General features: G+C 44.3%; 1 long non-coding RNA gene and 1 pseudogene across 1 annotated transcript; both read right to left on the bottom strand.

Annotated features, from left to right (window-relative positions):
* Nucleotides 1-914: 914 nt before the first annotated feature.
* LOC136654967 (5S ribosomal RNA) lies at nucleotides 915-1,034 on the bottom strand (annotated as a pseudogene).
* Nucleotides 1,035-5,645: 4,611 nt separating this feature from the next.
* On the bottom strand, nucleotides 5,646-16,118 carry LOC136654155 (uncharacterized). Its single transcript, XR_010794584.1, has 3 exons — nucleotides 16,008-16,118; nucleotides 7,275-7,381; nucleotides 5,646-6,437 (listed from the first exon to the last, which is right to left on the bottom strand). It is a non-coding gene; the product is annotated as an uncharacterized lncRNA (long non-coding RNA).
* Between the last annotated feature and the right edge of the window lie 11,783 nt (nucleotides 16,119-27,901).

Genomic DNA, 27,901 nt, shown 5'->3' with positions numbered 1-27,901 from the left:
CAATAAAAACGCTGAAAACTGTTATTGGGGAGGGGTTTTTCCCAGGGAGCGCCTGTAGGAACCAAATCTCTTGAGCTGGTGGCAGCGAACTAAAAGTACTGAGTCATGTTCCACTAAGGTACATGTCCAAACCCCGTGGAAGAGTGGGGATCGGGAAGGTGGTGAGTACCTGGCACTAGGCAGTACAGTCCTAGGTCAGTGGGTGGTTGCTAGAAGCTTCTCTCGCTCTTCATGACACTACCAAACTGCTGCTCTCTGACCTATCCATGTCACTGTCTGCCAAGTCCCACTCAAGTACCAGAATTTTGAAAGCAAGGTTATTGTTAAATCAATATGAAAACATGAACAAAACAGCAAAGCCCTTTTCCCAGGCTTTTGGCCCATAACTGGGTGTTATGAAGGCTAACAGGAAGTTTGACTGTATCTGTAAACAAAATTAAAGACCCAACTCATCTCTCTTTGTCCAATCTATTATCACTAGTGTTGTCCTTTATTTATTCCTCTCAAAAGCAGCTGTCTGTTTTAATGTAGCAATTAAAACAGCCTTTCACAATAATTGACAATAATTACTCTTGCTATTAAGTCTCCAGACCTTAGCTTCCCCCCCCCCCTTCGGACATGTAACATGGAGACAGCATTGTTCTCTGTGTAATTATGGGAAGCGTGATAGTTAACCCTGGCTCATTATGGAATAACATTTGTACTTGGATGAGCACAGGAGATGTGTTAGACCAAGTTCTAGTTCATTCTTGCGCTTTATTCCCACTAGACATTCCATTATTGCACTGCAGCTTTGATTGCATCATAGTTACTGTAAGTTTTGATATTCTTAAACTCATAGAACATTTCTTTGTTATCTTAGGAAATTTACATGTCTTGGTTGGCAACCTTCAGTCTCGAAAGACTATGGTATAAGCCTACAGCACCCGGTATTCCCAGGCGGTCTCCCATCCAAGTACTAACCAGGCCTGACCCTGCTTAGCTTCCAAGATCAGACTAGATTGGGCATGTGCAGGGTAACAGTTGCTGCTTACTGCTAGATCTAATCACACTCTCTCTTTCTATAAAGTGTCATTTTCAATATACTGTCACATCCTAGCATGATCAAGAAACAGAATCCAATGGCCCAATCCTATCCCCCATCAGTCCATAGCACGCAGCACTGGGAGTGCACACTGCATGCTGTGGTGGGGAGTGTGTGACCAGATGTCCAGTGAGAGGTAGGCAAAAATATTTTATACTTGCTTCCTGGTAGGCTGCCTGATTGCCAGTGGGTCTTCTCTGGCCCGTGCCAACTCTTTTGCTGGCACAAGTTCAAGGAGAGGCAGGGGACATGTCAGGTTGAGAAAATGGGGATTGCATCTTGGTGTGCACTACTGCTGCCAGGATCCATCCCCTCCTGCCCTCAAAACATCCCCTGCCTGGCCTGACCCACTCCCTGCCCTACACCTCCTCCTCCCATCCTGGAAACACCCTGACAACAACATTTCACTAGCAAAGAACAATATTTGCCGATTTCAAGTGTTCAAACCACGTTTTCTTAGTAATCTTGACAACATCCCTATAACATGAGCATTCACTCTGCATTGTAGACGATGGCGGGGCTGGTGCTGAGAGCTAGTGAGCAGTTGACTGAGGTGAGACTTCAACCAGGACTTGCACTTGACTACATTATGCTGGTGGCTGTGTCCTCTGTGCAATGGGCAGCACCTATGGCCAGTTCACACAGTTTTTCTCTCTGATACACGAGCAATGTACAGGTGTCTATTATATGCAGAATCATAAGAGCAAATTGGGCCACAAAAGTCACAGGTCCAGCCAGTAGTCATCCTTCATTACTATGGTAGTACGTTTTCCAGTCACTAAACTTGCAGGAATCGCTGACTGAATCCATATACTGTCTCGCACTTGTTCGAGTGGTTGGTGTGGGGGGAAGGGAGGGTGGGGAGAGGGCGGGAAGGAGGCATGATGGGGAGGCAGGAGGCGGGAAGAGGAGTGACGGGGAGGCGGGAGGCGAGGAGAGGGTGGGGGGAGTGCCAGGGAGGGAGCAGGGAGGGAGGGAGGCAGGACGCTTGACCGGATCCTGAGCCTCTGTGTTGGTCTTGCCTCCCAACATGAAGGCTTTTGCAGGGCTACTCCCTTTACCGGGAGCCCCCTTCTTCCGAGGGGCTCCCCACGGCTGCCTTGGGCAGGCAGGATGGGTCTTAGAAATTCTGTAACATTGGTCAGCAAAGCACAGCATCAGCAGAAGAAAGTCCTCCTGTAATAAAAAAATGACTTGCTATCACTTGGCTGTTTGCTATTAAGGCTAAATGATGTGTATAAGGCATAAAAACTGAGGCTGAGGCAAAAAAACAAATCATTTACTTTCAGTTCTCAAATACTTATTTGTATAGCATCTGGTTTAAGACTGAAGGTTCTAATAGCTGCGTAACATAAACACGACCTAGTTTGTTTATCTCTCTTGGTTTGAGAGTACAAACTGCTGAAAGAGTTCAACAAACCACATCCATCTCTCTAGAAGTTCAGGAAAAGACAATTAAGCCGTCACTGATGATTGACAGGTTGGTAACTGCTGTCTCACGGAACTCTGCTGCCCATGAAATGTGTCATTCCCCGCAGTTCCTGCAACCAATATTGCCCTTATTTCTAACAACACATACATATTCTCTTGCATATCTTGGATCAATCCTTGGGCCTCCTCTCCTCCTCATCAGCATTCACCCATGGACACTCGGACGCTGCAGCTTGCTCGTCCTCTAAAATTTGGCTTTCCTTCCAGATTCTGTGTGTGCCTGGCTAGTTTGTAATCTTCCTGATGTCCCAGTCAGCACACCTGATGCCCAGCTATAGTCCTGATGTGGACCCTTCTGCTGGAATCTCTGCCAGATGAAGTGCAGGACCTGATCCTTTCTAAACTCTTTCTTGAGGGATCTGCATTTCTGCTGAGCGCTAGATCCTGATGTCGTTCCAGGCCATCAGCTTAGTATTGGTAGTGATGGGATGGCTTGCATCCCTTTTTATGTACAAGACTTTCTTTACTCTTTCCAGTCACTGGGGTTGCATGATTTCGACTGGCCTGCCCAGATGAGGTCCTCTCGCTACCTCCTTTTCTATTATTAGCTTGTTACAACACATGTTCCCCATCAGACTAGCCCCAGTTGGATTGGAGGGTGCCAGCTGGCAAAAAAAATGCCCAATTGTCCCTGAACCAGACTGTGTCCTGCTGTGTGCTGCTCTTCCTTCACCAGCTGGAATTATAAAGTGTATCCTTCCAGATGGACCAAGCTTCTTGGCTCTTTTCCTTCCCTTGCCAGACAATAACTCATCAATCATCCAGAACTGCATTGTGACCTGTCAGCTTCAGATTGGTGTCCTTTGAGCTCCTTAAAGCAATTTACAAAAATGAAAATGGGTGGTTTGCCTCTGCTTAGAAGGCAGAATGGTATAATAGCATATAGAACTGAAAGAGAATGAAATATTCCTATTATTTTGGTACTGCATGCATACACGTAGAAAGTAGGTTTATGTTTCACTGTATAATTCATGGATTAACATCATTTACTTTAGTTGCCTTCTAGGAGGAGGATGTAACATTTGAAGAGTGGTTGAGATGCTCTGAATGCACTTTCAGTGCCCTGAAAATATGCACATTTCTTCAGTCCTAGAGTGAGATTGGGAAGGGGGTATGTAGAACACTTCTGCAAGTTTCCAGTATATGTGAGAAGAGCTGGCATGGCAGGTGCCCTTTGGGGAGTCTCTGTGTTATCACCAGCTTATGTTCCTCTCTCACAGACCAGGATCAACTCTGCAACCATTTTTAAAAGGGTTGGCAATTTTTTTTTTTTTTTAATGTGAAGGATGATTGTGAATCAGTCTAAAAAACATATCACTGCCATTTCTGGCAACTCATACCCACAATTTCAAAAGAGATTCCCTCAATCTCCCTTAGGGATAGCTGCCTTTTCATACAGCTGTAGCCTGAATGTGTGGCGGGAAAAAGGAATTATGTCCTCTATCCCAGATCCTGACCTCAACGTGTTTATTAGTTCCAAAGAGTCTTCAGACCCATGTGACTGAGTACTGCCTAGATCTGTATAACTTATATGTGTGTATACACAGGTCATCCAGGATAAGGCTGACAGATGTGATCCTATCTCTCTTATATCACAACACACACCCCCCTCCCACTCTGAGCAGTAGCTCAGTGTTTCACCCTGACAAAGGGGTAGCAATTGGGTCAGAAGACCCAGACCTAGTTCTAGACCCTGACACCAGGTTATATCCTGGGCCTGCCAGCCAGGAGTTCCTAGATCCAGAAAGCCTAGAAAGCCTAGAACCAGCACAACTGAACCTGAGCCCCTCAAAGAACTAGCCTCAAAGAACTAGCCCCTCCCATGCTAGCCCCATCCATACCAAGATCATTGTGTTCTCTGAGTGAAATGCATTTCACTGAGTGAAATGCAAGACTCCAGGCCAGAGGACTGCTCCTTTAAATCTCTCCAGTTAGGGAGCAGAATCTGGGAGGTGTTGTCTGACCCTGGAGACATTTAAGATCCCATACCAGCTCCTTGCTGGAGCAAGTTGCTTATTTGCAGTTCTCCAGGATTCTGCAATGCCAACCTGGTTTTCTAGGCCTCCACACGTTTGTTCACGGTTTCCCAACACTTTGAAGAGGATACTGAGTTGTTAGGGTCTCATAAGAAAAAAAGCAATGGTGAGTAGGGACCACTGGAGCTTATGCTGCAAGCCTGAATTTTTGAATATAAATATTCACACCCCTCGCCTAGGCATTAACAATCGATGGCACTAAAAATTGTTTTGCTCAGTTTTTGAATATAAATATTCTTACCTCTTGCTTAGGTCTTAACAATGGATGGTACTAGAAATCTGGATGAGCAACTTGTTTTGCTCAAGACACAAATATATTTTCTGAAGCCTCTGTTGGATTTTCCTTTGTGGTTAAGAATAGATTGATTTTTTTCGTGTAGTTTACACTCTTATAAATCAGAACCAAAGTGTAAATGAGAACCAAATACACACAAAAAATTGTGCTAGAGCACTGAAATGTGCAAAGGAATGAAAATAATTCTTTTATTCTTCTAAGAACTTTGACGGTGATTTTAATGACAGTGAATCCTTGATAGCTGCAAGATTTAATTACAGTGCTTACAGTTTTTTTCCTTATAACATCCTTCTCCCCAAAGTTAATTAAACCATATCATTAGCTATTTCTCTTTATTTTAAGGATGCAAGTTGCATAAGGAAATTAAATAAGGAAATTAAATTATGGGGGAGATCATGATTGTTTCTTTGAAATGTAGTTAAAATGAAGCATGATGCCTGTTAGTTCAGTGGAAGGCTTTGGCAGTGCTTTTAAGTTGACCCTTGCATAATTAAGATGCATCTTTTCTTTCCTGACATGTATTGTTATCTCTTGAGCAACATGCTTAAGTGAAAAGAGAGCCTGTGCATATCAGCTTATATCAGCTATGGTATAAGCCTACAGCACGCGGTATTCCCAGGCAGTCTCCCATCCAAGTACTAACCAGGTCTGACCCTGCTTAGCTTCCGAGATCAGACAAGACTGGGTATGTGCAGGGTAACAGTGTCAGCAGTCTAAGATGCAATAAAAATGGCAAGCATTTTTTTAAAATTATTTTTATTTAATTATTTTTAAAATTGACATGTAAGTTAGCATCTGTTAGTTTAACAGATGAAGGGATAATTATGAAGTTCTTTTGGTTTTGCCAACGTACTTTATCAGGGTATGTTTTGTAATCCACTGCTGAGTGTGATTGTCACTTGCAGCAATTCCAAGACTATCTGACTATGAACAGAGCCATTGTAAAGTGCTATTCAAATCCCATTCACATTCCTTTATAGTAATAACACAAAATACCAGTGAAGCCTATTTGAATTGGCCCAGCTGTTTCTTCAAAGATTTCAAATTGACATTTTCCCCCTTTCACTGAAAAATGTTTAAAGCTCAATATTTTATTAGTCTTTGCCTCCTGCTCAGCATTTGATTTAAAAGGTACCACATTTATAAACACTGCTCAGATGTTTCCAGCGGAGCTGCTATTTCAACTATTCTTTATTTTGTCTGAGATTTCCACACAACCCTGCAAGTTTTGATTGGAGAAGCAGGAATGAAAATAATAAAAAGTTAGGGTCTGGTTTTACATTAGACAGGCATTACATCATTCCCCAGCTATTCTATCCATCTCCTTGAATGTAATTTCTAGAGCATAAATTGAACAGAGAATTAGCAAACTCGACTGCTGGTCTGCATCTGCATTCCCTTACTGATGGAGCTGACAAATGCAATTCACCCTGGTCATCTCCTGCAAAAATCATGTTTCTGCTTCAAGTTGAACCTCTTGGATGTTGAACCACTTGCCTTAGGTCTGGTTCACAATATTTGTGGAGTTTTTCTGCAAGGCAGTAAGAGGAATGCAATCAAATAGTTAAAATTGTGATGGACAAAAAATACACTGGAAATCAAAAGACCTTTAAAATAAATTTTTTAAGCTTTTTCAGTTTCAGGAGCCAGTCTGGTTTAGAAAAGATGACTGGAGGGAAGCATGAAATAAGTTTCTCAAATTATGTATTTGTAAGAAAGTTCTTGTTTGTTTATTTTTTAGTTTTTGTCCTGCCTTTTGCAAATTTCCTAAGGCAGACAAATGTTTCCATCTGAGTCTATGAAGAAGCCAGGGGCATTCAATGACATTGATAAACAGGTATAAAGCAAACAAGAAGTGCGTCACTTAAAACATAATTACCATGAGCAATTCACTGTCACAACTGCAAGATTGTGCCTTGGGTATTTGCTTTGGTATGAGAAAGGCAGACATACAGTACATCTTTTATAAAAATAAATAATTTGCCTATTAATAATTACCTATTATCCTGCTAACAGCTCAGTCCTATCATGGGCTGGCCCAGGGCATGCCGAAAGGTTGGCACAGTCTCTGCTGTATGCTGTGGGCTGGCCAGGAACCAGGCAGAAACAGAGAGGGAAGTAAGAAAATTATCTTGCTTACCTACTCTGCTGCTGCCATGTCCCCAATGGGTTTACTTGGATCTGCACCAGCTGTTTGGCTGGTGTAAATCTGAATGGGTTCAAGGGGGCATGTTGAGCCCAGACTGGAGGCTTAGGATATTGGTGCTTCTGCTGCCACTGATATCCATCCCAACCTGCCCTTGACACACCCCCAGCCAGTCCTGATTCCTGCTCTGATCCTTCCCTTAATGCCCCCTCTGCCACTTACCTGCTCTAGCAGGAGCTTCAGAGGTCATTGGCACTCTCCTGTAGCTGCCAGCCAAATGGTCCACACACCTTCATAGTGGCTATTGCACTGGTGGCCCAGGACATGCGCTGATGAAACATGAGTTCTGTCAGTGCAAGGCACAGGTAGGATTGGACCATAAATGATATGTGATGGCATCAATGCTCAGATAATAAATAGCATTAAATTAAATCTCTTGCTTCATACAGGAAAGAAATAGGAAAATTACTATATTTATACCCTCCAAGTGAGCATTTCTCAGTTAAGGATCAACATGGTCATATTCTGAAGTTACAATTGCTTGAACTGAGGTGAGGCTACGGAGCTTATGATATGAAATGTTCAAAGCCCTTCACATACACACCAAGCACATGGAAGCTGCTTCACTGTGTTGCTATCCTGTGCTATAGGAGTGCATGTATGAATGTAACTATGTGGGTTGAGTTGGTCGGATGAGCCTTCCATATGGAGTTTAATATATTTATGCCCCCTTTTCTTCCAAACTGGGACCACCAAAGGCAGCTAACAAAATATACTGGTAACCTCCATTCTTCCATAAAGTGTGAAACGGGTAGCCGCATCCTAACCTGCTCTGGAAAAGGCAGGCCGGGTGGCCTCCACTGTTACCAGTGCAGAGTAGGAGGTCACTAAAGAGCAACTTGGAGTATTTTCATCTTACCCTGTGTTGAACCCGAACCAGCCCTATGGAGCTCCTCAAATCTCCACCAACAAAGTCACTGGTGCAAATCAAAGCTGCCTGTGTAAGGCCAGGGATGGGGGGTAGGATACAGCCTGTATACAGCTGCCGCGGCCCTCCTGGGCTGCCACCCTTCCTGTTTCACCTCCTGTTCCACCCTCCCCTGCCCCACCCATTCCTCACTCCTGCCACTCTCTCCCACCCTCTGTGACAGGGTCCTGTCTAGTCTCTTGAGACTGAAGGTTGCCATCTAATCTAATCTCTTCCAAGGACAAACTAGGAGGACACACAAACACCCCTCCCCATCCCTGGAACGCCCTCCCACCACCCTCTCCCACTCTCTGTGTCAGCCTGCCTGGGTCAGCACAAACTTACCCCCTCCAAATCGGGCACTGGCAGGTTGTTACACATCCTTGTGCCAGCCTAGCTGGCTTGAGAGCAGTCACAAACATGCTTTATGGCATATTCATGACACGCTTGGGCTGGCACAGGGGGACTGTGCCAGCCTATCTCAAAGTTTGGATTGTGCTGTAACGTACATGTTGTCACACAAGCTTTCTCATAGACTACAGCCCACTTCATCAGATACATGAGGTGTAATCTTTATAGAGTGCAGATATCTATTTGCATGACAGATAGGCTAATAGTCATTAATGGAAGGAGGATCCTCTATACCTGGGGTGTCCAAACATTTTGGCAGGAGGGCCACATCATCTTTCTGACACTGTGTCTGGGGCCGGGGGAAAAAGAATGTACATTTTAAATTTGAATAAATGTACATAAATGAATTTATTAGAGATGGAACTTATATGAATGAATGAAGGTCTTGCAGTAGCTCAAGGCATCTGGCCTGGACACCTTTAAAAGGGGATTGGACATGTTTCTGGAGGAAAAATCCATTACTGGTTACAAGCCATGATGTGCATATGCAACCTCCTGAATTTAGAAATGGGCTATGTCAGAATGCCAGATGCAAGGGAGGGCACCAGGATGAGGTCTCTTGTTATCTGGTGTGCTCCCTGGGGCATTTGGTGGGCTGCTGTGAGATACAGGAAGCTGGACTAGATGGGCCTATGGCCTGATCCAGTGGGGCTGTTCTTATGTTCTTAAGGCCTATAAAAGGCCTTGCACAAAGTAAGGCCAGGCTCTCCTTCGCTGCCACTGCTGCCTCACAGATGTGAAACAGCAAGTAGTGGAGGAAGCCCTCATCCCACAGCTCAGGTGAGAGATCGAACAGTTGTCCTCATGCTGAGAGCAGTTGCATTGGGCCAGCATGGGCTCCAGCAAGTCTCCAGAGGGCCAGAGGCTCATTGGAGACGGGGCTCCCTGAGGGCTTGTTTGGGAGCCTCCAAGGGTTGCAAGTGGCCCCCGGGCCAGGGTTTGGGCACCCCTGCTCTATACCATTTTATTTCACATTTTTGGCACAGGACAACCATGGCAGAGTATTCTACTTCAGAGTTTTGAAGATCATAAGAACTGAATGTCAGCTGTCAAGGGTTGGTCAAAGATGGTACGCTGGTCAAGTTGCATGCCCATTGCAAAGCTTACCCAGCCAGCCCAGCACCCTGTGTTCCCCAGTACCAGTCAGCTGCCACAGATTCTCTCCTAACTTTCTGATGAGCAGGGTGGAAGAAGTTGTCACCCAATGCTGGGAAAACTGATGGGGAACCCAATGTGGGTCTTTCTTGTAGGATCTCCAGCAACCTGGTGCCAGCAGCCTGTCAGCACATAGTTCTAGTTAGAGTTATAACTTTGATTATATATTATTTTGTCATATGATTATTTATCTCTTTACCACATTTCTCTGGGAGTTTTTTTTTTTCTTTTGTCTCCTGGATCCCATCTTAGGACTATATTTGGTAAGGCATCTGTGGGCATATTTCTGTGCAACCCAGCTGTTAACTTGCACCAGCCTTCTCCCATAACTCTTCACTGCTTACTTTTTTCAGGCGAGAAAGTTCTCGTTATTTTTCCACAGGCAGTTGTTTTGAAATGTCTCCAACCGTGATAGAGAGCAGTCCTGTAACTCTTTTAAACATGGACCCCATTTTTGTTTACACAACTGTTATAATTCAGGTGCTGCTGAAAAGTTGTTTTATTGCTTTCCCTGTAAACCAGAGGCAAGAATGAGGAGGGGGGAACCAGAGCTAGCTTGTTTTTTAAAAAAAAAAAAATCACACACCAACTTGAGGTCCACATCATCAGATTTCTGTTTGGTCATTTTTATTGCAAGGAACAAGGGGCACAATTTCAAACTCCAGAGTCCCCAAGTGAAATGGAAGTGTCCTCACCCACCTATTAAAAAGGCAAGGTTGGAATTTATTTAAGAAATAAATCAGTATCCCAGGCAGAGGGACCATTTCAGGATTCAGTGGAGTGCATAAATGTTTCAGTAGGGGAGTAACACTGATATCAAGTTTTAAGAGCTGTTTGATCCATTCAAGATTAAATTTAAAAAAAAAACCCAACAGCAGTACATTCTAAGAACATTTTCTTGTGGTTACTTTATTATACCTCAAAACATGTAGGTGCTCGTATGATCGTGAGAGGGAGAAACTGCAAACCACTCTTCCCTAAAGAGAACTCTTGCATTCTAGCAAATCTGGAAAATTATAAATACTGTATATAGTGAAACTGGCTTCTTATAGGAAAACAAGAAAAGGAGATATAACAGATTGAGGGCCCAATCCTATCCCACTTTCTAGCACTGGTGCAGCCACAATGCAGCACTGAGATAAGGGAACAAATGTTCCCATACCCTGAGGAGGCCTCTGTGACTGCCCCTACCACCACAGGATGCAGCGCAAACCCCATAGGCACAGTTGCACCGGCACTGGAAAATTAGATAGGATTGGGCACACAGTCATGCAAAACCGAATTTTATTTATAAATAACAGGCATGGTAATTTTAAAGACTATATTTACCTGAATAGGTTATTATCATTAATGTAATTAGTTTTACTTATACACTATTGTACAGAGAGAATCAATGAGGATATACTTGAGGAAATCTTTGCTTTACTTTAGATTTTCTTATGCATGCTTTTTGTATTTTGGAAAAAAGATTTTGTTTTAATAAGAACTCTTGTACCCAGGGCCAGTCCTAGTTCTGTATTAGTTGTGCCTATTTGTCGTTTTCCTCATGGAGACTAAACATACATCTTATGCTTTCTGTAGGAACAGTTTTTGGTCTGAAAATAATGGCGACATATAGCCCTTGTGCATCATGAGGATCAGGTGCTGTAAATTTTCATTGCATCAACCCGTTGGAGACCAGCTGTGACACATCTGTCACAAGAAGGAGACAGTGGACAATTAGGGATCCCCATGTTAGTCAAGGTTTCACTTAAGCTGTCAAGGTTTCACTTAAGCACTCACCAGTTTTATTAGTCCTACTTGGAAGACGTTGCCCTCTACATCCAGACACAATATGGGTAGATGTTGGGCTGTTTATCAAATGAAGGGAAAGGAGTTCTAAGAGCAGAAGACATGGCTTGTTGGATCAGGCCAATGTCCAGCATTCGATTTCTAACATCAGTTAGATGCTTCTGAAGCTTACAAGCACAACATGAAAGTAGTAGCCTTCCCTTATTATCCATCTCCATCTGACATTCAAAGGTATGTGTTTTTGTGCCTGGATATTTAATTTAGTGGTCATTGCTTGCAGCTATTGATAGACCTCTCTTCCCTACATGCACATAAACATATGGAGCTTCCTTGTCTAGCATCCTACTGTGATACCAGGAGGCATAGTTTCTCATTCATAAAGGCAGAAAATGTAACCCAACTGCACTGGGGGGGGGGGAGCTCCCTGACCCCTGACACACCTCTTCAACAACGCCACATGGTCAAAATTGTCTTCTTCCTCACAGAATGCCCAATGCCTTTTTGAAATCTGGAGTGTATAAACAGATTTTAATTGCTCTTTTAAAGAAACTGTAGTTGTAGCTAAAAAGTAGCTAAATTCACATTTCCTGCTAAATAAGCACTTGGAAACGTAAGACCAGTACAAGCAATTAATTGGCCATGTGCTTGGGATTTGAGACCAGGGGTTCATCACGTTGTAGCCACAAAGTTCCAGAGCAAAGCACCATCGCTAACAAGACTTCCATACTTGTGAACATTTGAAGTGTGTGTGCGTGCTTTTTTTCTGAAGGCAATTTAGTTTGACAGGCCTCTGAAAGGAAACCAGTAGAGAAATTCCTTTCCGCTTGGGAAGCAGGGGGTCTGAGATAAACGTGTCTTGTAGGCTGCAAAGGTTAAATAATACACCACATGGCTACAGAGTTTCTTACCTGGTTGAGGAAACCATGGAAACAGAACTTTGCTGTTTGAGGAAAAAATGAACATTGAACAACTGCTACATTGGCCACAGGCAAAACCAGAGAAGGTCGCTTTTTGCAAAGGCCATGGAGGAAAAGGTTTTGTTTTATTTTAAGGAACTCTGTGAAGGTTTTACATATTCTTGTAGACATGCTTGCTTGAATCTTGGACGAAGTTTATGTAGCCCAGGAGTGTCAAACATAAGACCTACAGACTGAATGCAGCCCCTGCAAGCAATTTATCTGCCCCTTGTTATAATTGGGCTCTCCCAGCCTGATAATTGGGCTCTCTCATGTTTTGAAAATATGAGCAAGATTTGCACATTTTCTCTCTGCTGTCATTTACAGCTAATGAGTTTGTATGTGAGAACAAAAGTGCTCATTTCTGGCCATCAGCTGCTTAATGACATCACTTCCCTGTTTAATGATGCCACTTCAGCCATCAGCAGGTACCATGAATGCTAACTTCAGCCCTCTGTATGAAACAAGCTTGCAACCCCTGGTCTAGTCATTCAGCTAGGGATCCTGTTCACATTGTGGAGGAGCAGGTGTGCTAACAGCACTCTTTGTGCGCACACAATAATGTGTGGCCTTTACGGAGAGACTTGATTGAAGCAGTGCTTCCTCCCTTTCAAAATGAATGGGGAAGATGTACACATAGATATATTTCACTCATGTCAAATGCTGTCCTGCATTTGTGGTGGGGCAGGGTGCCCTGATTGCCCATTCCTGCTTACTCCATCTTTTCCATCTGGGCAGGAGGTCTGGTCTAGAGGGTAGAGCCTCCGTTAGCCCATCAAAAGTTAACATCAGAAGGTCGCCAGTTTGAGGACACCGGCAGCTCCCTGAACGGCTGAGAATGGCGAGACCTTGAAGCAGCTGACAAGCCCAGCTGAGTGATTCCACCTGCTCTTGGTGTGAGCAAGAAGCGTCTTGGCTGCCCTCCATGTGAGAGGTGGAGCTGCTTGTCAGCCTGCGTGGGAGAACTGGAGGCCAGAAGAGAGGCCAAACCAGGAAGATCCATTCTGAAATGTTGTTGGTTCTTGAAAGAGAGAACCTCTATGATTGTTAAAATCCCCTTGAGGGATTTAGAAATGCCTGCCTATGTAAACCGCCTTGAATAAAGTCAGAGGAGTAATCCGATGACCAGAAAGGCGGTATATAAATACCTAGTTGTTATTATTATTATTTTCACTAAAATCTTTGGTTAGGTAAAGGCAAATCTGAGAATCCATGGTTAGGTAAGGGCACATCGGCAAACTCAGATACTCCAAACCTTCTGGATGTTGCAAGAATCATTTCTTCTCTGGACTGCCTTCATGTTGAATGTGGTACTCCCGTGGCAGCTTAACATTCATCTTGGTTTATACAGACTCTGTAAGCACACAGACAGCTTCTGTCTCCTTATTTAGTGGTGAGAGTCTTTTCTGTTTTCCATCTCCCTGTGGATAAACTGGAAGGTTTCTGTCCTTTGGCATTCTAATCTTGCTGGATTCTCACTCTTTCCAAAACAGCCAATTCCCACTGTAGCAGCAGGCCAAATCTGGCAAATCATCCAGTTTTGCCCTTATCAGTTTATGTGCTGTTCCTGACAGTGTTTCATTGGAGCAGTAAATTTTAAGGTGCACACATACATTCCTCTCCAAAACAGCCAAGAGAAATGTGAGGAGCACTGTGTTACTGAAGAGAGTTTGGCTAAGATCTCTGTGTTTCTGAAGTAAACTCCAGTGACAATGCCAAATTAATCTGGGTCAGTCTGTTCTTTTCCCATGTCTAGACGGCACCTGGAATCCCCCCTCCCAAAAAAAAATTGATAAAAAGCTCTTTATCATAGCTAGCCAACTGTTCCTTTAGTAGTGGATTTGACACTTCATGGAAAGTTCCTCTTTTAGATCCTAGATGCAGTATAGTCAGTGATCGAGGCAATGGCATTTCTCAGTCATAATAGCAACTATTCTAAGTATATAGGCAAGTATACATAGACCAAATGTAATTTTTACTGGCGCTGGCAAGACGATACATTTATCTTTGTCTAATTTTAAAAGCTACAGGCATTCTTTCAAACTAGATGTCTGCAGCTAAAGAATTGTCTGGTTAACCTAAACCAGTAAGTTGATCTTCACTACTTTTTGGCCCTTCTTGCCCCCGCCTGGGCTGCCAGTGATAATGCTGTAGTGACGATGATTGAAGTTATAACTAGGGACTTTACAGTCTAGACTTTAGAACAAGCCAATTTGGCTCCCTCCCTTACTAATACTGCACAGTTCATTGCCGCTGTTACCCAAACACTCATCTGGAGCCCATTTGTTTTTCAGTATAGCACATTGAGCATTTCTAACAGAGTTCTGCTACAACCCGTATAGGAGAGAGAAAAGTCATACTCTGAGGTGTCATGCTTTCACCACCACCACCCTCGCAGGGCATTGCTGCATGTGCACCCAGGTAACATCACTCTCCTTTGCCAATATCAAGTATACGTTCCAATCCAGAGGCCATGTGTTGCTGATGTTGCTCCTATATCTTACAGCCCAATCCTATGCCTGCCTACTCAGAAGCAAGTCTCATTAGAGTCAATGAGGCTTACTCCCAGGTAAGTGGGGATAGGATTGGGCTATTACTCTGATCTCTGTGCTTCTTTTTGCTCTCCACAGACACCTTTCCAGCAAGGGAAGAGGACACAGGATCAGGCTGACCAGATACAATGGAGGACACAGTGTCTTTGCCTTTAACCATTGTATGAAAGAGGGCAATTTTGACAGGTGCAACCATTTAACATGTCCTGGTGAGAAGCCCATGGTTATGACAAAGGATTAATATCCATGTTGATTAAAAGGTCCAAAGTTTCATTCTGAAACTTTTTCAGAACTTTGTCAGGGAACAAACCTAGATAGGACACATTGCTAGAGAGGAGATCAGATACAGCAGTTAGGAAGCTGCACCCTCCAGGTGCTTAGTGAGGAGTTTTGCTTGGCTGTAGAGTTCCATTTTACTGACTCTTAAAGCAAACTCACCCTAATCACAGTATTCCATCTCTGCTGGGAACCTCTTACTTCTAAGGTTCTTTAATATTTGTTCTTGTTTAGGACTGGAAGCCAGGTACTGCTAATATGTAGAGTCTTCTTTTCTGTGGATATTTTGGGGATACTTAGATATTTCTATTGCTTCTCTGTAAAGTCTTAGGAAATAAAATTTGGCAGGTGCAGTTTTTAAAACACTTCCATGTTGAGCTGCACCTGCCAGCACTCTCTCTTCTATGCAATGGTTAAAGGTATAGGCATCCTGTCCTCCATTGTATTTGGTCACTTTGCCCAGGACCTTCCACTTGACCAGTCATGCAGACCACAAGAGAAGCCCAAAGAATGCCTGGTAGTAGTGACTGGTGTGATTCCAGCTGCTTCTCTGTGAGGTTACTGACCTACTTGTTCTAGACAGACCCCTGTTGTTTTGCAAACTCCATGACTGACCGTGATATATGTAGTGCAGCCAGACTTCACTGATATCTGCTTCTTGGCTGCCTGTCAGATAACTTTCACAGGAGCAAAAGCCCTGCTGGGATGAGATAGATGGCTGCCCCGCTCCTATGTTTCTATTTCAGATGCTGCTGTGAGAATATTTAATTAGAAGTTGGTCTTAATGTCATTTGTTGTTTCTCTCTTAACAAATAGTGATCCTTTCTCTTTCCTTGTTGTTTCTTACCTTAGCTGGCCTGAGGTTGAAACTCAGCAGGGGAGGGAGTAGGGGCCTCTCTGCTACCAAGGCTGAATCTGCATTCTGCCTCTTGGATTCCTTGGGCTCCATTGTGTGTTTGATTGTGTGTGTGGTGAAAATCATGATTGTCACGAGCCACTGTTTGTCATGCTTTCTGTTTCCAAGTTGAAGGCGGACAGTTGGGGAGGAGAAGGAGGGTGGCATAATGACAGCTCTGCTGGAGCTACTGTGCAAGAGGTGCCAGCAATGATGCAAGTGACATGTGGCATGTCTGTGGATGAATGGGTGAGCTGCTGCACTTGAGGCCCTGTGTCACATGCCAGATCATTGATTGGTCCATGTTTCTGGCCAGTCATACAAACACTGAGTGTGCTGTTATTTACACCAAGCCCCTTGACTAGGCTCAAACATAGCCTCTGTGCAGTAGGATACTGGCACCCTTGCTTGCCTGAGTGCTATTAGAGCTCCCTTCATGACTCATCTGAGTCCCTTCCTTGGCGAAGGGGTTCCTTGTTACTGGCAAACTCCTCCTGGTACAGGGACTCAAGCCCTTACCATGAGAAACTTGGGTGCATATCTTATATGACTGTTCTGTCTTGTGGGGCTAGTCCTTCTCTTGGTCTGATGTGGCCAGAAATGTATTTCTTGGAAGTGTGTGTTTGTGTGAGCAGCAGAGGGGTATTCCCTGACTGAGCAACTTAACATTCCATACCAACTGATGGTCTCAGCCAATCAGCATCAAGTGCATTACCTCATTTTCCTTCAGTCACTCTTGTGTTCTGCCAGTGATGAAGTGTCTTGAAGTGACATGACCACCTTTCAATCGCTCCCAGTCATATATAAAAACCAGGGTAACTCCAGGTCTGAGTGGACTTTTGACAAGTGTCTTCTAGTGAGCTCCCCTAAAGTGCTGACCGTAGCAACAAGGAGTTTCTCTAGAGGCTGCTGATTTTATTGCTGCTGGTTATTTTATTGTTGTTTTTATGTATTTTATGAGTTTTAACTGTTGGGTTTTAAAATGTATGAGTTTTAAATAATGAGTTTTAAAGCCATCTTGGGTGCCCTCTGGGGAGAAAGATGGGTTACAGATCAAATAAATAAATAAATAAATAGAGATTGCTGGCTGGCAGTCACCATTTTTATCCCACAATGTCCCCAACTGCCATTTTTTGTGGCTGGCATCATTTCCCCCCACAATACCCTAAATTAAAACAATTTCAGGTTGGGGACACTGTTGAAGGGAGAAAAAATGGCAGCCAAACCCAATAATCCTTCAATAAAATTTTTCTCCCATGTGGATGCATTTTATTGCATGTTTGCATAACATACAAGCAGTGCCCACCCCTTTACTATGTATCTGTGAAACCAGACAGTCCTTACAGTCGCACACACTGGCCTTAGACGGGAATTCTCACACATCCCCTTTCCCCTGGGTAGTAGTAAACTCAGGGCAGGCTTTTCAAAGCAGGAAACTTTTGGAGCAAAGTGTCAGAACATTAAGGCATTTTCTGAAAATCTGTCTAAGTGTGGCGGAGAAGTGTGAGGCCTGAGTCCAGTGACAATTCATGAACCTCAGTGGATAATCGTGGAAAAATTGCAGGTCAGGGCTCTTGTGACATTAAATGGAGAAGAATTTGTAAATTGTAACCATAAAAGAAAATCAATCAGGCAGGACCTTTTGAATCTGCCAGTATTCTCATTTTTGGCAAAACTCTACAAGAAGACATCTATGAGTCAAGATCCAACAGTCTATATTGGATGTGGAATGGCCGGCGGAGTGCAATGCAAGAAACAGAATTGAAATCGCTCCTTTCGTTCAAAAGTTATGGCCATAAAACCGGAAGGAAAAAATGCATGGATCCCTATGGAAAGTGAAAGTGAACCATATCTCGCGTTTACTTGCGAGTAGGCGTACTTGCCATAGTCCTTTGGAAAGGGCAGGCTGAGAGGAATCCAGTGACACCAGAATGGTCCCAATCCAATGAATGCAGCCCACAAAAAACACCAGAGAAGCTCCCCCCTTCCTGAGCCCAAAATGAAGCCACGTGGCCGTGTTTACTTGTGAGTAGGAGGACTTGCCTTAGTCGAGGCAGGCTGAGAGGCTCCAAGGACGTCAGAATGGTCCTCATCCAATGAGTGCAGCCCCAAAAACACTGGAGAAGGGGGTTCCTCCCTCCCAGCTGCCTCCCTCCCAGTCTATGGAGCCCTATGGAAAGCAAAGCAGCCTCACAGTCGTGTTTACTCATGAGTAGGCAGACTTGCCTTGGCTGGTGGTCAGGCCAGGCAAAGGGGAATGTGAGGACATCAGAAGGGTCCTGATCCGATGGAACTGGAGTGCAACAAATGCTCCAGAAGGCAGCCTCCCCCCCCCCCCCACTAAAAAGGACAAAAAAGAGGCTTGAATGGTAAGGGGAAAGTTTTCTATTTTGCACTTGTGAGGCCAGGTGGGTCTTTATTCTGATGTGCCTGAAATAGAAGAACTTTAAACTGGGCACTGGGAGGGCTGGAAATCTCACTGATTCTTTTTGGGGGGTTGTTATTGCAGGCAGACTATAGAGTAAGCTCCATTGACCACTATGGGACTTACTTCAGAGTAGATTCACTTGGTGGAACAGGACTGGCTCCCCCTTATTTAATTATTTCTTTTATTTTAATTTAATTATTTATAATTATTTATTTTAATTTGTTGATGTCACTTCTGACCACGACATCACTTCCAATGGGTCCTGGACAGAGTGGGTCCCAGTGCTAAAAGTTTGAGAACTGCTGCAATAAGGTGTTAGTAAGTTGACACAGGGGTGTGTGTGTGAGAAACTCTACAAGTTTTCAAAATCACTACAATCAGAATTTGGAGGAATAAGACCATCATGTTATATATCAATCAATGCGTAATTTCATGCAGAATGCAATGAAACAAACCACATTGAAATATCTGTGTTATAACAAAAGGTACAGCCCAAAAACCGGTGGTTGCGGGGCGATGGTACATCACTATGCCCACGTGGGGTGTTGCCCCGCACACTACATGGGGTGAAGCACAGACCTCCCGCACCGGGTGACGCGAATCCTAGTGACACCACTGTAAGCAGTTCCTTCGAACCTGCATGAAGAAATGTATTGTGGAAGCTGGGAATGCCCATGCAAGAGTGGGTGAGTGCAAGATGTCCAGCAGCCCAGCCAAGTTGCTGACAGGCAGTCCAATCCTATGCTACCCAGCACCCAGAGCTGCAGCAGTACTAAAATGGTGACTGCTGCATCCAATGGGGCAGGGAAGCAGCGTCGGTTCCCCTTGGGGTAAGGGAAGTTACGTTACCTTATCCCTTTTAGCAGCCAGGCAGCCGCAATGGGTCTTCTTGGATCTGCACCTGCTATTGAGCAGGCACAGAATTGGGGAGATCCGTGTCAGGTTTTCCAGGCTGGGAGGGGGTTAGAATATGGTGGCAGAGCTTGCTGCTGTTTCCACCCCTTCCTACCCTGATCCCCCACCCTCCCCCCACCCTGGAACGCCTCCCTCCTTGCCCTGACTTACTGCTCCACCGCCAGGTGCTCACCCAGAGCTCTGGGTGGCATGCAACCAACCTCCATCCACACTACCAGCCTGGTGGTGAGTGTTACAGGCATGCCTTATGGCACATTTGCGATACTCAACACTAGTGGAGGGCTGGTGCTGGTCTAATAGGATCGGTTCCTGAAACAACTGCTTTGAGTGATGAATTGAGGGAGGTGACAAACTGGAGGGGTAGTGCCCTCAACCTGTACCTATCCATCACCTTTCTTGGCCTGCCACCTACCCAGCCACCCACCCATCATCCTCTGAGCATGTGAGACTTCAGTTCCTTTGCTGCTGTGATTATTTTAACGAGTGCTCACCTGAACACCTGCCTTTCCTCCCCTGCCCCTTCTTGTAAAGTGGTGAGGTGAAGAAGAACAGGATCCTCCTGGCCCAGCATTTACAAGAAGCTATGGAGGAGGAAATGGTGGCGGAGACGGCAGATGAAGAGAGTGATGTTGGTACTGGGGCTGAGGAGGGCAGCAGAATTTGAAGGATGTCAGAATTTGAGGGATGCAATTTTGGGTGGTGGTTCAACCTGAGCAGCTCCTCTGTGTGTCGACTGCAATATTATTTATCTGTTCCTAAAATATGTACCAGCATTTAAGGAGCAAGCTGAGATGCAGGTAGCATAGCCAGATTAGGCCAAGGATACAGGCACAGGCAGAACCCAAAAACCTTTAAACATGCCTGCCTGCATCCTCTTCCCACTTTCTTCGAAGGAGGCTATTGGAGGCAAGCAAAGCAGGGAAGCTCTCAGGGCAACCAGCATTCTACGGCAGGGGAGGGCCAAGGAGCTATTTTTAATAGTCAAGAAGCAGGTGCAGGCAGAAGTTTTTTGGAAAGACAAGATCAAAATCATATGATATTTTTAAAAGGATTTTCAAATATACTGATGTAGTCATACCCATGTTCCAAAATGTCTGGAGGTCTAGTCAGAGAGTGGCTTTAGGAGAACAGTGATAGATTTATGGTAAGTATGGTGTTAAAAAAAAAAAAGTTCTGGTTCTATTGTAGTTCTGCTGTCATTTGACTTTATCATGTTTTAAATTATATTTATATTGTGCTAACCACAGCATTGGAGGAAGCAGGATACCAATATATAAAATACACACAATTTGGAGGAGTTGATGCTGCTGCAACCACCTCAGTCTTACAACCAACCAACACCCCCCCCCCCCCGTAGCCTTCATGCACATAGACAGGGGTGCATGTGCAATGGACAACTGAATTGGTCCCAGAAAGTTTTTAATACATATGTTCTGGTGACTCAAACTTTGCTTGAGAGCAACATGTAAGAATGCATTGTCCGGTATGCAGTCTTAAGATCACAATACTCAAGGTACAATGTGACTATGAATAAAAAAAAATACAAGCACAAAAATAAGTGGGGCCTTTAATTAAAGGGGACAGTTAAGAATACTGAATACATGTATATACGAGCTGAAATCAAATTAACAGAAATTTTCATAGCTGCCACGAGTATCAGGTAAAGAACTGAGATGGGTTTTCTGTGATGGGTTTTGTACAGGTAGTAATATAACAGAAAATTTTCTAAACTTAATCCATATAAATGAGAAAGAATGATGACCACACAGGAAGAAAAACGTCTGGAAGTGATCTATGAGTTTCTCATAGAACATTACTTGTAAAATCGCCATTTGTAAATTTGGGGTTGGTGGCAGCCTGCCTATGTTAACCGCTTTGGGTTCTGTACAGCTCTCATTCATTGTGAGAGTTGGTCAGAAAGGTGGTATAGAAATACTGTATAATAATAGTAATAATGATAGTGCTTCCCTGGACCTAAAGGAAATATAACACTCAAGTGATCTCTGCAACTAAAATGAAAAACAGCACCACCAACTTCCTTCAGCCCTTCACCATAGCTTATAACTCAGACTTTTACATTCCAAGCGATGGCCACTGGACTTTGGTGCAGCATGTTAGCAAAAATGCCTAACCTTAATTACTCTGTCTCCATTTCTCAGATGGCAGCAATCTTCTCCCACTGCTGTCTGGCTTCTACATCTGGTGGATGAAACCCAAGGGCAACACTGCCTCAGCAGCACTATAATTTTACCTGACCTTTGGTGCCATGATGTCATAATTAATTAGACCATTTCAAGCCTGTTTTAATCCTAAAGACTAAAGCTTGTTTCAAGCAATACTAATTAAATCCACCTTAAAAAACCCTTCAAAGTGCCTAATCAAACTGTTTCTAATCAAATAATTTCCTGTTATTTGCTTAGAAGTGCAGCATATTGACACCTGGCACATATTTCATTGTTTGTTTACACACACACACATTTCTCAACTCACCAAAGTGGAGTGTGAAGAGGGAAAACCCTGCAACACATTTTTATATATTCATAGACTGTGAACCAGGAATGGGATTCTCATTTCATTTCACCAGTAATGGCTGGTTGGATCTTAGGAAATCAATTAAGAAAATCTTTGTTTAAGTGTAAGCATCCCAAGCTGCTATAAAGATGCTATCACTTGCTGAGCTTTGGTTAAGAGCTGATGATAATGGGAAGCATTATGATGCTGTTTCACATTAGAACACAAGACGGTGCTCTGCCTGAAATAAAATTAGCTGTGCTTAAGTATCAAACTATGTGTTATGCAAGGCCTTTTTTAAAAAACTGGAAAACAGCCTTGGGAACTTTACTCCATGTCAGGTCTATGTTCTGGATAAGGCAGAAACACAGCCAACAAGGTGGTTCAGGAACAGGTGCAGATTGCTGGAGTCAGCAGGATCAGCAAACACCTGTGACTGCCACACCCTGGGTGTGGCTTAGTCTACACTGATTGGCCACTCCAACTACTTAATGTTTGGTCTGTTGAGCTTCCAGTGCAGCAGTAGGAGACTACTGAACTGCTGCTAGTAACTTGGGAGGCCGGATGTGAGTATATACATGTTGTTACTGACCATGGAATGAACTTTGACTGTGTATCTTGGAAAACTGATTTGGATTTGTTGTTTATGGACTGACTGCTCATCATGCTGACTAGGACTGTTTACTGATTACTCTACCCGTGATAACCCTTGCTCTGAAATATAACCACTGCATTCAAAGAACTCTGCTGGTGTATGCTGTTTTGTGTGCCTGCTCATCCAAGGTTCCATACAACTCTTTACCAGACAAGGGGCTGCAACTCTAACACTCCAGAACAGGAACAGTGTAGGAAAAGAGAAGGGGATGTTTAATCCTAACACCACAAAGACTGCTTGTGCCTGTCCTGTATAAGATTCAATCCTAAATCGCATTTAAAATTAATAGAACTTAAGTCATGAGTAGATCATAAATTGTAATCCTATGTCAGTGGGACTTCTGAGAAAAGGACTATGTGTTCATTCCGTTGCACTGTAACTAATGTTTACTCGATTGTGCTTTCTTCCGTTAAGCTGGAAACAAATGACGGTTCTGTGATGGAGCCATCAGTGGTGTGTATGTGAATATTTTTTTCCTGTATCACTATTCAGTCTGATCAAGCAAACTTTTGCCATGCTTCAAAACCCTACAAAACCTGTTTGACCAGTAACAGTTATAAGACAAAGAAGACTCTACACACCACAAGCAACATTTGCTCTGCTATGGCACATTCAAAGTTATTGTCTCCACTATTTTCATTGCCTGCATGTTCACCAGTGATTAATAATGAATTTTACAAGAAAGATGACACTATTTTGTCTACAAGTATGTTGGTGATCAAATCTGTCCACCATCTCCTGTGAATTATTTCACTAGCAGGACAAGAGAGGTACTATCAGAGGGAACAGATTGTGTTTGAGAACCTGTGACTTTTCCCTAGAACAGAACTCGTCCACAAATGCCACATCTTCCAGAGATGTTCGTCTCAGGAACAGAAGAGCTAATGGTAGTAGCTCACAAACCAATCCTTCCCCTTTGCCTCTATGTTCATATTTGTGTGTTTTAAAATTCTGAGCTCTCAGTGTCAAGAAAGATCACTCTGCAGAGGTTTCAAATATTCCCACTAGCTAGCGTATTCATACTGCGCTAACAGTAAAACAGTGGCATTCCTGGGGGGGGGGTGTCAGTGGGTGCAAGTGCCCCTGGCTGGGAGGTACCCCCTAGCTGTGCCACCCCAAGGGTTGCCTGCACCCACTGCTTCTGCATCTGAAGACTTTTGGAGGATCGGAGAGGCTGTTCACAGCCTTCCCTATCTTAAGAAGGCCACCTTCTGTTTTTTTTTTTCAAGGAAAATTGGAAGTGACTTTTAAAGGCCTCCTGGAGGTCCTTATAAGCCAGGGATCACATGACTGGTGGGGGGGTGACACTTCCAGTCTCACCCAGGGCAGCACAGTGGCCAGGACTACCACTGAGTAAGAAACTAAATACATCTTCTCAAGCATAGCCAGTGTAACTTCAGGGATACTTTTAAAAATTTACATCCACACTTGCTAAGCTTCAAAGGACCACATTTGGCTGTGGGATTAGCATAGTGATTTGGATGAAAGATTGGCATTGGTTTGAAGCTAGTGTACATCACAAGAAATTGAGAGACCACGAGTTGTCCTGCTCACCATATGGTAGAGTAGCTTCCCCTGTCTGAAGACAGACTATCACATCTAAATGATCACATGGTATGAACTTGAACAGTGAAATTAACTAAGGTGAGGCAGGCATGTTTTGCCACGATCCAACTCTTTTGAGTTGCACTCAGTGAATCACCGAGGCCTGTTTTGCTCTTGCACTGAAAGGCTTAGGGAGTGAATACAAACAGTGTTGTGTTGGCAGCAGATGGGCCCTGGAATAACATCCTTCCCTTTTTCTGATGGGATGTTTTCTCTCTTAAAAAAAAAAAAAAGTCCAACCCCCTACTGTTTGTTCTGTGTCTCCAGAAAGGCTTTGCAAACTGCAGCGTCAAGTGGAAGTGAAAAAGCAGGATGTTTTCTTTGCAAGAAGGTCCCGTGTACTTAGCCCACCATCAGCATTCTGCTCTCAAAACAGGAGTGACATGGCGGGAAAGCAGCCAGGGAAAAGTCCAGCCACCACTACTATAATCACCTTCCTTTTGCCCAGCCTGCAACTGACAAAAGCAAAGGGGGGAAAAGTGCAACTCCACATCATTGATGCTATAGCTGTATTGCAAATACAGGTCTTTGTCTAGCTAGAAGAAGACCACTATCCTGAGACCCTTGAGGGGAATTCCTTTACATGCTTCATAAAGAGAAGGGAACAAATTAATTAACATTGTATTATTGCTGCAGGTTTGTTGAAGGCAACTGTAATGAAATCACTTCTGTATTTTGCAAATGATAAAAATAATCCCCGTTTTTAAAAAAGCCTTTCACTATGAAAATACAGAGAACAGTGGCGTCACTAGGAGTGAGCAGGTGGGAGTGCTGACCACACCGAGTGACACTCTTGGGGGGGAGATGACTCCATTACTAACCAAAATCGTGAAAATCTCGGTATTTTCAAAAAATACCATTGTGTTATATGTCATTTGGTGTATAATTTAATGCAGAATGCAATGGAATAAACTGAGTTGAAATATCTGCGTCCTATCAAATGTTACAGCCAAATAACCAGAAAAGGAAAACACAACTGCCTTACGTAAACAAAAAGTGGGGTTCCTCAACTCAAAGCTGACCAATGAGACTGATTGTTCCGAGAGCCAACGAGGTGTTATTATGACACGGCGGGGAACCAACAAGGAGTTAGTATGAGTCAGCTCTCATTTCCATGTATCAGAGCTAATACTAGAACTCTTACAGCCCAGGCCTGAACTGCTTGGCACTCAGAGGAGCAGCAGCACCACCAAAATGGTGACTGCTGTATCCTAAGTCCTCTGGGCAAGGGGGAAGGGGGCATTTGTAGAGCTTCGCCAGTCCTATCCCCTCCTGCTCCACTTCCGCAAACAAGTAACTCAGACAGTGCATAATTTTATAATCAGTTGTAACACATGAAGTTATGTAGGCCTGGAAGATCCAGGTTTAACCCCCTGCTCAGCCATGAAGCTTCCTGGGTGACCTCAGGCCAGTCACTGTCTCCCAGCCTCATCTACCTCAAAGGGTTGTTGTGAGGATGAAAGGAGGGAAGGAACTATGTAAACTACTCTGAGCTCCTTGGAGGAAGGGCGGAATAAAAATGTGAAAATAAGCATAGTCCTGATCTTGAGAAGGCTGTGGCTGGGGTGAAGACACATTGTTCAGCTCTCCACATGCGCTGCCTCCAACGCATCCTCGGCATCACCTGGCAGGACAAAGTTCCAAACAACACAGTCCTGGAATGAGCTGGAATCCCTAGCATGTATGCACTGCTGAAACAGACGCCTGCGTTGGCTTGGTCATGTTGTGAGAATGGATGATGGCCGGATCCCAAAGGAGAACTCGTGCAAGGAAAGCGCCCTACAGGTAGACCACAGCTGCGATACAAGGACATCTGCAAGAGGGACCTGAAGGCCTTAGGAGTGGACCTCAACAGGTGGCAAACCCTGGCCTCTGAGCGGCCCGCTTGGAGGCAGGCTGTGCAGCATGGCCTTTCCCAGTTTGAAGAGACACTTGGCCAACAGTCTGAGGCAAAGAGGCAAAGAAGGAAGGCCCATAGCCAGGGAGACAGGCCAGGGACACACTACACTTGCTCCCAGTGTGGAAGGGATTGTCACTCCCGAATTGGCCTTTTCAGCCACACTAGACGCTGTGCCAGAACCACCTTTCAGAGCGCGATACCAGAGTCTTCCAAGACTGAAGGTTGCCAACCTCCAGTAGAGCACTGCTAATGAAGGCGGCTGATATGCATCTCCCAAAGAGGTGATGGAGTTCTGAAGTGGTAGAATTGATCATACCACTTCAGGCTGATAATGGAAAATCATCTTGTTCCACAACTCCCCACATAACAAAACCTCCTTGGAAACAGAAAAGAAATTCTGCACAAAGAAAGATTCTAGTCCCACCTTCTTCTCACTGCTGTGCTAGATGATTACAAAATCATTGATAAACATTGCAGTTGTTTCGCTTCCGCTTCCATGAGCTCAAGTGGGAGGCAGCCAACAATTCCTCAAGCATGTTTTGTTTCGTACACACAGTTTTATAGTCTTCATCTACCAATGGCAAAGTAGAACAGACTAGCCAATCAGAACATGATAGTGTAGCATAGCATTTCTAGGACCTGGGCTCAGTGCTGGAGACAGCTCCCTGGTGGCTCAGAGAAGGAGGTGCCTTGCTTTGTCCTCTATTTGAAGACTTGTGATCTTGACGTTAACGTTGTTGCTGCTGAAAAGAAAAATGAAGTGCCTGCCTGATTTTCTTTGTTTGTTCCTCAATTAAAAACAAAAGTCTAGAGTTTTTTGAAAGAAAGGAGCACCTTTTTGTTATGTGCTCTCATTATGTAAGCACTTAGGAAATGCAACACGCAGCAGTTGTCTAATTTATTTATGTATTTGACTGGTAAACCGCCTTTCTCCCTGGAGGGCACCCAAGGCGGCTAACAACATTAAAAAGTCATAAAGTACATTAAAACAACAGTAATGAAAAGGTAAAAAACAATCAGCAGCAATAAAATCAGCTTGCTGGAATAAAAATGTCTTCAGGCCTTGCCAGAAGGTTAACAATGAAGGAGCTGTTCTCAACCCAAAGGAGAGGGAATTCCACAATACAGGCGCCACCATCGAGAAGGCCCTATTTCTGTCCGCCATCCCCCTAACCTCTCTTGATGACGGCACAACCAACAGGGCCCCCTCTGATGATCGAAGAGAGTGGGCTGGAATATACGGTAGAAGGCGGTCTCTCCAATATGCTGGTCCCAAGCCATTTAGGGCTTTAAAGGTCAAACCCAGCACCTTGAATTGGGCCCAGAAACGAACGGGCAGCCAGTGCAGCTGCAAGAGCAGCAGCGTGACATTCAAACCACCAACCTCCAGCAACCACACGAGCCGCTGCATTCTGCACTAGCTGCAACTTCCGGATTGTCTTCAAGGGCAGCCCCACATACAGCGCGTTGCAATAGTCTAATCTTGATGTCACCATGGCATGGACCACTGTGGCCAGCTCTGACTGAGGCAGGTATGGCTGCAGCTGGCGTACCAACCGAAACTGGGCAAAGGCACTCCTGGCCACAGCTGACACCTGGGCATCCGGGAGCAGCTGTGAGTCCAGGGTAACCCCCAAGCTACAAATCTGCTCTTTCAGGGGGAGTGCAACCCCATTCAAAGCAGGGCAATAGTCCAGCACCCGCATCATAGATTTCTGCACCAGGAGGACCTCTGTCTTGTCCAGATTTAATTTCGGCTTGTTCACCTTCATCCAGATCCCAACTGCCTCCAGGCAGCGCTCCAGGACAGAGACAGCCACCCTGGAATCCCG

This window comes from Tiliqua scincoides, chromosome 5 (genome assembly GCF_035046505.1).
Source record: "Tiliqua scincoides isolate rTilSci1 chromosome 5, rTilSci1.hap2, whole genome shotgun sequence".
NCBI classification, from domain to species: Eukaryota; Metazoa; Chordata; class Lepidosauria; order Squamata; family Scincidae; genus Tiliqua; species Tiliqua scincoides.
The sequence above is the reverse complement of the archived record's forward strand: the minus strand, read 5'-3'. Positions and strand labels throughout refer to the sequence as shown.